Here is a 12239-nt window from a genome sequence, read left to right as displayed (position 1 = left end):
TCTGCATCAGCCTAGTATCTAGGCACTCCCTCTTCCTGTTAATGAACCTTGAGTCTTCTGTATCCTCTAGGCTGATATTCCCACCCAGCTTTGTGTTATCTGTAAAACAAGAGAAAGTACTATTAATTCCTTCATCCAAATCATTAATTTATGGTAAGCAACTACGGTTCCAACAATGATTCCTGTGGTACTTAACCCAGTGACTGCCACTCAGAAGAAACCATGTTTATTTCTGTTTCTTGTGGGCCAAATATTTTTTTAACTAGGTCAGCACCTTGCCATCATCCCATGTTGACTTAATTTTTGTGGGATATTAGCAACAGCTTTCTGGAAGTTTAAATAGACCACATCTACTGGTTCTCCCTTATGCATTCTCATTTTTTACAGATCCCCATTGAGTTTGTCCAGTTTAGTCATTCTTCAAGTGCCCTGTCATTGATGTCAGCCTAAATGGTCTATGAGTTCCTGCTTTATCTTGGCAACGTTTGTAAATGCTAGGGTTACATTTGCTCTTGTTAACTGGAACTGTTCCAGAACTAAACAAAGCTGGAAAGTGATCACCAATACATTGAACAACTTTAGTGTCACTTCCTAAAGTACTTGCAATGCAGTCTACTGGGCCCTTGGAATTTAGAAGTATTTAATCCTTTCAATATTTTTAATACCATTTTCCACAAGTACTGAGTTTGTTCAGTTCCCTCCTTTCATTAGACCCTGTGGTCCTAAATATATCTGGGAAGTTGTTGCATGAGAAGGGATAGGATCAGGCATGATCAGTGAAGGAGTATGACAGCTGGCTGACATTTGCTCCTAATTCAAACATTTTTGAGCTTTTATGAAACCTTGAATCATTTTCTCTTCAATTCGGATGAAAATGAGCGCTCTGGAGGGAACAGTGACGGTTTTGTAGAAGCTTTATGTGGTGCGAATTCTGTTTGTTACAACACAGAGGGAAGCTTCTATTGTAAATGTAAAGAAGGATATATGAACTTTAACCAAAAAAGTAACTTCACAGAGCAGGAAAACTGCACAGGTGAGTAATAACACTCATATTTTTGATATTTAGTGCTTTACTTTTTGACACATTCCGAAGTTTTCCCTTGACCTTAGCATGGATCGGTCAGAAGACGTCTTGTTGTTCTTTTCAGGTATAAAGTGGGAGTACTCAAAAATCAAGCCTCCTGCAACTATTTCAATGTTGCTGCAATGTCTGAATGTCTGTGCCAATGGCCCATATACAAGTCTTGTTCCCCCATTTTCCCTGGCGATTTAAATCAAATCTCCAATTGATTCAGTTTTTCTTCATATTCCCTCCAGACCTTGAACTCTCTACTCATGGGAGGTTAATAAGATTGCCTTTATTCATCTGCTCTAATCCTGTTGTGGACTTTTCTGTCTCTAGGAACAAAAACTAAGAGGTGATTTCTATCTGTTGAATCAAGTAATTCAATCACATGAGAACTGATGGCAGATTTTTCAAAATCAGAATCAGAATCAGGTTTAATATCACCAGCATATGTCATGAAATTTGTTAACTTAGTGGGAGCAGTACAAAGCAATACATGATAATAGTATAGAACAGCTGTTCAAAATATATAATATAGTTAAATTAAATAAGTAGTACAAAAAATTGGAAATAAAAAAGTGGTGAGGTAGTGTTCATGTGCTCAATGTTCATTCAGAAATCGAATGGCAGAGAGAAAGAAGCTGTTCCTGAATCACTGAGTGTGTGTCTGTACCTCCTCCCTGATGGTAACAATGAGAAGAGGCATGTCCTGGGTGGTGGGGGTCTACAATGATGGACACTGTCTTTCTAAGGCATCTCTACTTGAAGAAGTCCTGGATATTATGTGGGTTAGTGTCTGTGATGGAGCTGACTAATTTTAGAACTTGCTGCAGCTTACTTTGATCCTGTGTAGTAGCTCCTCATGCCCATCACAGATGGTGATGCAGCCAGTTAGAATGCTCTCCATGGTACAACTGTAGAAATTTGCAAGAGTTTTTGGTGACATACCAAACCTCTTCAAAATCCTTCTGAAATATAATCACTGTCTTGCCTTCTTTATAACTGCGTGGATATAAGACCATAAGACATAGAAGCAGAATAAGGCCATTCAGCCCATCTAGTCTGCTTCACCATTACATCATGGCTGATCCCGCTCAAACTCATCGTACCTTCTCGCCATATTCTATGAGACCAGACTAGGTTCTTGGAGATATTGACAGCCAGGAACTGGAAAGAGATCAGATTCTCCACTTCTGACCCTCTTTGAGGACTGGTGTGTGTTCCTTCATCTTACTCTGTCTGAAGTCTTCAATCAGTTCTTTGGTCTTCCTGATGTGTACAAGGTTGTTACTGCAACAACACTCAACTAGCTGATCTACCTCACTTTGCTATGCCTTTTCGTCACCATCTGGGATCCTACCAACAATAGTTGTATCATCATCAAATTTATAGATGGCATTTGAGCTGTGCCTAGCCACACAGTCACGAGTGGAGAGAGAGTAGAGCAGAGGGCTAAGCACACATCCCTGAGCTGCATGAGTGTTGGTTGTCAATGAGGTGGAGACATTATTTCCAATCTGCTCAGATTGTTGTCTTCTAGTTAGGAAGCCAAGGCAATTCTCATGGAACTGAATCCTTTACAAGATACAAACAATGCATGTAACCTGACAGATTATGGTTCAAATGGGATGAAGTAGCATTGTGTGGCATGGCCTTGATATTAATACCACAAACGCTGGAGCTTAGACACACACCAGTGGGAATGCATGGCTGGCAGATGAAGCATTAGCCAACAGATGCGAGGATTGATTTAGTTTGGTGCGTCTGATATGAGTGGTGTTCTGAATTGTTTATTGTTTGCTATGATGCTTGTTACACAGTTGATTAATTAGTACTTGATTCTTCCTTGGTATCTGGACTGGCTGAAGTATTGGAATGTGTGTTTGGACATTTATTTATTGCTTATTTATTTGGGCATTTGACGTTTGTACTTAGACCCTGAGATTTATTTACAGATTTTACTTCTAGTTCAATATAAGAAACCTTCCTTTTTTGGATCCAGCAAAGTAGAGCATTTTTGGTTGTGAACTGAAAGTTTAAATCAAAATTTATATATGTACACATTAGTGCCGACTTTGCCTTGATAAAATCTTTACTTTCTTTCAAGTGTCACAAAAGCCTTTTACTTCTTGCCCCAGCTCTCTGCACATTTGTGCTTTGCTGCTGTTTACAGCACAAAAGGGGTCTGCTCAGAACATTCCACAATCAGCAGGGAGGGCATCAACATTTGTGAAAGCACAACCAATGTGGCTTTCTTGTTGCAAAATAATTGGAAGTCTTAAGTCTTCAGGATAGAAATCTTTTGCCTGAACAGGGCATTCAGTACATATGAAGAAATAATTTCCCAGCAGTACTCCAAATACTATTTCAGTTTTTTCCTGTCAGAAACTGAAAAAAATTATGGTGTGTATTTGTTTAATTATGACACCATAAGACCATGACACCAGATACTCTCTCTTCTTCTTGACAAATTCAGCTCAAAAGCTGGGAAAGAAAACTTCAAAGAGAACTTCTTTCCTTAACATTGGGATTTTAGCTGTGAATGCAAAGATCTATTATCTTAAATTTCAAAGGCAGACACAGACAGTCTTCAGATGCTTGAAATCCAAAGCAGTACACAAACAGGGTCAGAAGGTGTTGAATCATTCTGGATAGAGCTAAGGAACTGCAAGGGTTGAAAGACCCTGATGGGAGTTGCACACACATCCTCAAATTGAATTGAATTGACTTTATTTCTTACATCCTTCACATAAATGAGGAGTAAAAATCTTTACGTTACATCTCCGTCTAAATGTGCAATGTGCAATCGTATTAATTTATAATAAATAGAACAGTCAATATAATATAAGAGTACACTCAAATCAGCATGAATTAATCAGTCTGATGACCTGGTGTAAGAAGCTGTCTTGGAGCCTGTTGATCAGGGCTTTGATGCTACGGTACTGTTTCCTGGATGGTAGCATCTGGAATAGATTGTGGTTGGGGTGACTTGGGTTCCCAATGATCATATCAGCCCTTTTCACACACCTGTCCTTATAAATGTCCTGAATCATGGGAAGTTCAGAACTACAGATGCGCTGGGCTGTCCGCACCACACCCTGCAGAGCCCTGCAATTAAGGGAGGTACAGTTCCCATATCAGGCAGTGATACAGCCAGTCACGGTGCTCTCAATTGTGCCCCTGTAGAAAGTTCTTAGGATTTGGGGGCCCATACCAAACTTCCTCAACCGTCTGACGTGAAAGAGGTGCTGTTGTGCCTTTTTCGCCTCACAGCTGTTGTGTAGAGACCACATGAGGTCCTCGGTGATATGGATACTGAGGAACATAAATCTGTTTACCCTCTCAGCCCCAGTTCCACAACAGTTCCGTTGTTTTTGCAACATTGAGGGACAGCTTGTTTTCTCCACAGCACTGTGTCAGAGAGATGCCTTTTTGCCTGCAGGCCACCTCATTATTGTTTGAGATAAGACCAATCAATTTAGTGTTGGCAAATTTAATTAGCAGATTAGAGCTGTGAGTGGCAACATAGTCATGGGTGTACAGGGAGTAAAGGAGGGGACTCAGTACTCAGCCCTGAGAGGCTCCTGTATTGAGAGTCAAAGGGGTGGAGGTGAAGGAGCCCACTCTTACCACCTGCTGGCGATCTGACAGGAAGTCCAGGATCCAGCTGCACAGGGCAGGGTCAAGGCCAAGGTCGCTGCACTTCTTAGCAAGCCTGGATGGAACTATGGTGTTGAATGCTGAACTGTAGTCCAAGAACAGCATTCTCACATAAGCATCCTTCTTCTCCAGATGTGTAAGGATGGTATGTAGAGCACTGGCTATTACGTCATCTGTCGATCGGTTGTGTCAGTAGGTGAATTGTAGGGGGTCCAGTATGGGTGGTAGCAAGCTGCAGATGTAATCCTTGACCAGCCTCTCAAACTATTTGCTTATTATTGAGGTGAGTGTGACAGGATGCCAGTCATTCAGGCATGTTACCTTGGTCTTTTTTTGGTACAGGGACAATAGTGGATAATTTGAAGCAGGAGGGCACTCTATACTGGGAGAGGGAGAGATTAAAAATGTCAGTAAATACACCTGCCAGTTGTGCTGCGTACATCCTGAGTACTCTCCCTGGATGCCATCCGGTCCTGCAGCCTAGCAACTGTCCACTCGTTGGGAACATCTGTGTACCTCAGCCTCAGAGATGACCAGGTTGCAGGTTGTACTGGTGGCTTTCCTCCGGGGCTCAGAGTTAGCGACATCGAACCGAACATAAAAGTGATTGAGCTCATCTGGGAGAGAGGCCACGATGTTGGTGGCACCACAACATTTGGCTTTGAAGTCTGCGATGGGATGCAGCCCTCGCCAGAAGTCGCATGTTCTATTCGTTGTGAATCTTGACTCAATCTTGACCCTATATTGTTGTTTTGCAGCTTTCATAGCTTTGCGTAGATCATAGCTGCTTCTCCTGAGCTCTAGCTGATTGCCAGCGATGTAAACTCGATATCGCGCTATAAGTGCTACTCGCTCTGACTGTTGATCCAGGGTTTCTGGTTCGGGAAGACCCTGACCGACTTTTGGGGGACAACATCATCGATACACTTCTGGATGAAGCACGTGACTCCATCAGTGAACTTGGAGACATCCTCATCATGGAAGATATTCCAGTCGACGTCATGGTAAAAATGTGGTTTACAAATTACAGGAAGAGATAGAAAATTCATGCCCAAGGGGCAAGGCTACAATAGTCGTGGGGTGGTTCAATATGCAGGTAGATTGGGAAAAACAAGTTGGTGCTGAAATAAAGGAGGGGGAATTTCTAGAGGGTCAACGAGATGGATTTTTTTCAGCAACTCATGGTTGAACCCTCTAGAGGATCAGCTATTCTTGATTGAGTGTTGTGCAACAAACCAGATTTGATTAGAGACCTTAAGGTAAAAGAACTTTAAGGGGAAAGTGATCATAAAGTGATCAAATTCACCCTGCAATTTGAGAAGGAAAATCTAAAGACAGACATATCAATATTACAGTAGTGTAAAGGGAATTACAGAGGCATGAGAGAGGAGTTGGCCACAATTGATTGGAAAAGAACACTAGCAGGATGATGGCAAAGCAGCAATGGCTGGAATTTCTGGAAGGAATTCAGAAGGCACAGGATATATACATCCCAAAGAAGAAGAAATATTCTGAAGGAAAGGTGACACAACTGTGACTAACAAGAGAAGCCAAAGCCAACATAAAAGCAAAAGAGAGGGCATATGATAGAGCAAAAATTAGTGGGAAGTTAGAAGATTGGGAAGCGTAAAGGACGGGTTACACCTAAGCACAAAGGGGTCCAATATCCTAGCAGGCAGGTTTAATAGAGCTATTAGGGAGGGTTTAAACTAATTTGGCAGGGGGATGTGAGCCAGTGAGTTGAGGAAGGGGAAATCAGAAATAAATCTAAGATAGCATGCAACGGAAATGATAGAAAGGACTGACAGGAGGTGAGGCATAATCACAGCCAGTGGAATGAGTTACAGGGCAATAGAAGCATGAAACAGAAAGCAACAAATACTGGACTGAAAGTGTTGTATTTGAATGCACGCAGCATGAGGAATAAAATGGACAGACTTGAAATTCAGCAACAGATTGGCAATTATGACGTTGTGGCTGTCTCTGAAACTTGGCAAAAGGATTGTTGAACATCCAATGATATACGGTGCATCAGAAAGATAGGTTAGTAGGCAGAGGTGTGGTGTGGCTTTGTGCATAAGAAATAATATTAACTCATTGGAAAGAGATGACAGGATTCGTAAGTGTAGAGTCTCTATGGGTTGACTTAAGAAATGGCAAGGGTAAAAGGACCCTAATGGCAGTTGTATTCAGGCCTCCAAACAGCAGCCGGGATGTGCTGTACTTGGATTTTCAGAAATTACAGCCGGAGATAGAAAAAGTGTGTCAGAAGGGCAATGTCATGATAATCATTGGGGATTTTAACATGAAAGTGGATTGGGAAAACGAGGTCAGTACTGGACCTCAAGGGAGAGAATTTGTAGAAAGTCTAAGGGATGGCTTTTTAGAACAACTTGTTGTTGAGCCCACTAGGCAATCAGCTGTGCTGGATTGGGTGCTGTGCAATGATCCAGAGGTGATTAGAGAGTTTAAGATTAAAGAACCCTTAGGCAACAGTGATCACAATATGATCGAGTTCACTTTAAAAATTGAGAAGGAGAAACTAAATTCCAATGTGTTGGTATTTCAGTGGAATAAAGGAAATTACAATGGCATGAGAGGAACTGGCCAAGGTTGACTGGAACGGGACACTAGCAGGAAGGATAGCAGAGCAGCAATGGCTAGAGTTTCGCAAAAAATGCGGGAACTGCAAGATAGGTATATTCCAAATAAGAAGAAATTTTCGAATGGAAGAAGGACACTACTGTGGCTGACAAGTAAAGTCAGCGCCAAAGTAAGAGCAAATGTGAGGGCGTACAAGGAAGCCAAAGTGGGAAGATAGAGGATCGGGAAGTTTTTAAAACCTTGCAGTAGGAATTTAAGAAGGTCATTAGGAAGGAAAAGATGAATTATGAAAGGAAGCTGGCAACTAAACGAATATACTAAAAGTATTTCTAAGTGTATAAAGTGTAAAAGAGAGTTGAGGGTATATATAGGACAAATAAAAAATGATGCTGAAGATATTATAATGACAGATACAGAGATGGCAGAGGAATTGAATGCATATTTTGTAACAGTCTTCACAGCGGAAGACATCTGCAGTATATCAAACATTCAAAAATGTCAGGGAAGTGAAATATGTGAAAACTATGTGAAAATTATGACTGAGAAGGTGCTCAGGAAACTTAATGGTCTGAGGGTAGATAAATGTCCTGGATGGTTTCCTGAAAGGAAAATCCTGCCTGACTAACCTACTGCAATTTTTTGAGGAAATTACAAGCAGGGTAGACAAAGGAGATGCAGTAGATGTACTGTACTTGGATTTTCAGAAGGCCTTTAACAAGGTGCCACGCATGAGGCTGCTTAGCAAGATAAGAGCCCATGGAATTACAGGGGAGTTGCTCTCATGGATTGGTCGGCAGAAAACAGAGTGGGAATAAAGGGAAACAACAGGAATTCTGCAGATGCTAGAAATTCAAGCAACACACATAAAAGTTGCTGGTGAACGCAGCAGGCCAGGCAGCATCTCTAGGAAGAGGTGCAGTCGACATTTCAGGCCGAGACCCTTCGTCAGGACTAACTGAAGGATGTCCTGATGAAGGGTCTCGGCCTGAAATGGCGGACGAACTGAATAAGGGTTTTGCATCATTCTTCACTGAGAAAAGACACAAACTGTATGGTGGAAGTTCTTGGTGTCAGAGGTTATCAAGTATGTGAAGTTACCATAACTAGAGAGAGGTTCTTGGGAAATTGGAAGTTCTAAAGGTAGATACGTCACCTGGACCACAATGTGTACACAGCCGGGTTCAGAAAGAGGTGGCTGAAGAGATCATGGAGGCATTCTGTGTGGCCTCCGTCGGTCGTGGTCGACCATGGGTACTGCTCCTCTGGTAGTCACTGTGAGTGGCCTCTCTGGGGCTCAAGCCAGGGCAGAATTGTTATGGAGATCCATCTGTTGCCCATGCAGTGGGACCTATCTCTCCATGCTGATGACAGGTCCAAAAGAATGACGAAAGTGGATAGAGTTTGGTGCCAGCAGCATTGCAGGAGTTGCCGTGCCAGTGCTGGGTACAGCAGTCAGCCACCCTCGGGACTCCGACTCTGGATTTTTCCTCAGGGTTTACTCCCAAAGCCTTTCCCATGAGTGGGTATAGATGCAAGGTAGCGGAGGTTTGAAATCAGAGTTTTCCCTCTCCTAGATGAGCTACCACCCATGGTTAACAAGCCCCATCTGCCCAGGGCAACTGGTTTTAAGGCACCAGTGGCCTGCCTTTGCCCCTTCTCCTGTCAGTGAGAACAGCTCCACCGGGCATAAGAACTATGCCACACGTGAAGGCCAGGAGTTGGATTTGGTTATCAGAGGCTGTTTGAGATGCACATCATGAAGAGCATTTGTTTAGCAGTGGGAGCTCATCCCCACTACCACCCTTCGGTTATGACTACCTTTGGAGCCTAATGGAGGCATTAGTGATGATCTTTCAAGAATCACTGACTTTGCATCTCACCCACATGGCTCAACCCTTGAGACAACCTTACTTTCGCTCGCCTCTTCATTGTGGTGATAACTTGCCACAATTTACCACAGTAAAAGTGTTATTAGTAAGTATTTAGACATTTTTCTTGCTCTCTTATCCATCAATAAACTGTTGACCAACTTCAGTAGTCCTATTTTTTATATTATGAGGACACTCAGTCCTCGTTTATTGTCATGTAGAAATGCATGCATTAAAAAATGATACAATGTTCCTCCACTGTGATATCACAGAAACACAAGACAGACCAAGACTAAAACTGACAAAACACATAATTATAACATAATAGTTACAACAGTGCAAAGCAATACTGTAATTTGATAAAGAACAGACCATGGGCACGGTAAAAAAAAGTCTCAAAGTCCGAATAGCCCATCATCTCACACAGACGGTAGAAGGAAGAAACTCTCCCTGCCATGAGCTTCCAGCGCCATAAACTTGCCGATGCAGCATCCTGGAAACACCTGACCACAGTCAGGCTCTGAGTCCGTCCGAAAGCTTCCAACCAGCCCTCCGAGACTGAGCACCGAGCACCATCTCTGCCGAGTGCTTCGACCCCAACCTGGCCGCTGAGCAACAAGCAAAGCCGAGAATTCAGGGCCTTCTCCTCCGGAGATTTCGGATCACACAATAGTGGCGGCAGCGAAACAGGCATTTCAGAAGTTTCACCGGATGTTCTTCCGTGCTCTCACGTCTGCCTTCATCAAACCAGAATTGTACACGGCATCCTACTTGACAGATAACAGATATCATCACCAGAGAGGCCACACACGCTGCATCGTGCCGCCATCTCCTCCTCCTCCTCTTTTTAAACCAGAAGGATCATAAAGTTGAGACTGACTAAAAGAGGAAAACAATTGAAAATGATATAATAGCATTTAATATCTGACATGTCAGAGTCATAGCGACTACAGAACAGAAACAGGCTATTCGGCCCATCTAATATGTGCTCTAACTTTTCTGTCCAGTCCCATCAACCCAGGAGAAATTTATTCACTCAGAAGGTCCTGAGAGTGTGGAATAAGCTGCCAGTGCAAGTGGTACATATGAGCTTGATTTCAACGTATAAGAGAAAGCTGGATAGGTACATGGGTAGTAGGGGTATAGAGGGTTATGGTCCCAGTGCATGTCAATGGGAGTAGGCAGTTTAAATGGATCATCATGGACTAGGTAGGCCAAAGGGCCTGCTTCTTCTGGTTTCAGATGATACTTTTGAGAGGCAGCAGTTTTCATAAAGCAAGAAATACAACTAAGTACTTGATTATTAGCATTTTTCTGTGGTTAAATTGTGGTAAACTATCACTGCAAACAATGAAGAAGTGAGCAAAGGTGAGATTGACTTGCAGGTTAGAATGTGGGTGCAATGCAAATTCGGAGCATCGCAAGTTTGAGGAGAAGTGGTCTTAGCATAGTCGGGACATGTCCTAGACGGAGTCAGAGTCGGAAACAGAATTGGAGTGAGTGGAGCGGAGAAATTTTGGAGAAGCTTCAGAGCTCATCCACCTAAACTGTAGATAAGATGGATTAGTAGATAGGAGCTATATACCTGTGAGAGTCAGTGGGTAGATAGACTGCCTCCAGAGTTGAAGACAAAGACATCTGGAGAAAGATGCCGGAAATGGACCAAGTAAATTTGAGAGCAAGGTGGAAGCTGCAAACAAAGTTGATGAAATCAATGTGCTCAGCATGGGTGCAAGAAGCAGTACCAATGCAGTTACCAATGTAGCATAAGAAGAGTTGAGAAGTGATGGCAGTGTAGGCTTGGAATATGGACGGTTCCACATAACCAATGAAAAGACAGGCATAGCTGGGACCCATGCGAGTGCCCATGACTACACCTTTGGTTTGAAGGAAGTGGGAGGAGGCGAAGGAGAAATTGTTGAGGGTGAGGACTTTGAAGCATAAATTGGGAACATATGTGAACTTGGAAGCATAGATTGGAAACAGATGTGAACTTGGAAGTATAAATTGGGAACAGATGTTCTCAGGAATATGCACGGCAGAAATGTGGCAAAACTTCAGGGGATATTTGCTTGGCGTTCTGCATAGGTACATTCCAATGAGACGGAAAGCATGGTAGGGTACAGGAACCATGGTGTATAAAGGCTGTTGAAAATCTAGTCAAGAAAAGGTTTGAAAGGTTCAAGTAACTAGGTAATGATAGAGATCTATAAGATTATAAGGCTAGCAGGAAGGATCTTAAGAAAGGACTTAGGAGAGCCAGAAGGGGCCATGATAAGGCCTTGGCGAGCAGGATTAAGGAAAACCCCAAAGCATTCTACAAGTATGTGAAGAGCAAGAGGATAAGACATGAGAGAATAGGACCAATCAAGTATGACAGTGGAAAAGTGTGTATGGGACTGGAGGCGATAGCAGAGGTATTTAATGAATACTTTGCTTCAGTATTCACTGCAGAAAAGGATCTTGGCGATTGTAGAGATGACTTACAGCAGATTGAAAAGCTTGACCATATACATATTAAAAAGAGGATGTGCTAGAGCTTTTGGAAAGCATCAAGTTGAATAAGCTGCCGGGACTGGACAAGATCCCAGGCTACTGTGGGAGGCAAGGGTGGAGATTGCTGAGCCTCTGGCAATGATTTTGCATCCTGAATGGGGACGGGAGAGGTTCCAGAGGATTGGAGGGTTGCACATGTTGTTCTTTTTTTCAAGAAAGGGAGTAGAGATAGCCCAGGAAATTATAGACCAGTGGGTCTTACTTCAGTGGTTGGTAAGTTGATGGAAAAGATTCTGAAAGGCAAGATTTATGAAGATTTGGAGAGGCATAATATGATTAGGAATAGTCAGCATGGGTTTGTCAAAGGCAGATCATGCTTTACGAGCCTGATTGAAATTTTTGAGGATGTGACTAAACACACTGATGAAGGCAGAGCTGCAGGTGTAGTGTATATGGATTTCAGCAAGGCATTTGATAGGGTACCCCATGCAAGGCTCATTGAGAAAGTAAGGAGGCATGGGAGCAAGGGTACCTTGCTTTGAGGA

At 42.7% G+C, this 12239-nt stretch overlaps 1 protein-coding gene across 1 annotated transcript in view; it reads left to right on the top strand.

The window, feature by feature from the left end:
- The window catches only part of LOC134339292 (adhesion G protein-coupled receptor E2-like), a 139776-nt gene that overhangs the window by 32318 nt on the left and 95219 nt on the right, over positions 1-12239 (top strand). The window lies entirely within an intron of this gene.

This window comes from Mobula hypostoma, chromosome 29, assembly GCF_963921235.1.
Source record: "Mobula hypostoma chromosome 29, sMobHyp1.1, whole genome shotgun sequence".
NCBI classification, from domain to species: domain Eukaryota; kingdom Metazoa; phylum Chordata; class Chondrichthyes; order Myliobatiformes; family Myliobatidae; genus Mobula; species Mobula hypostoma.
Note: the sequence above shows the minus strand (reverse complement) of the source record. Positions and strands in the feature narration are given on the sequence as shown.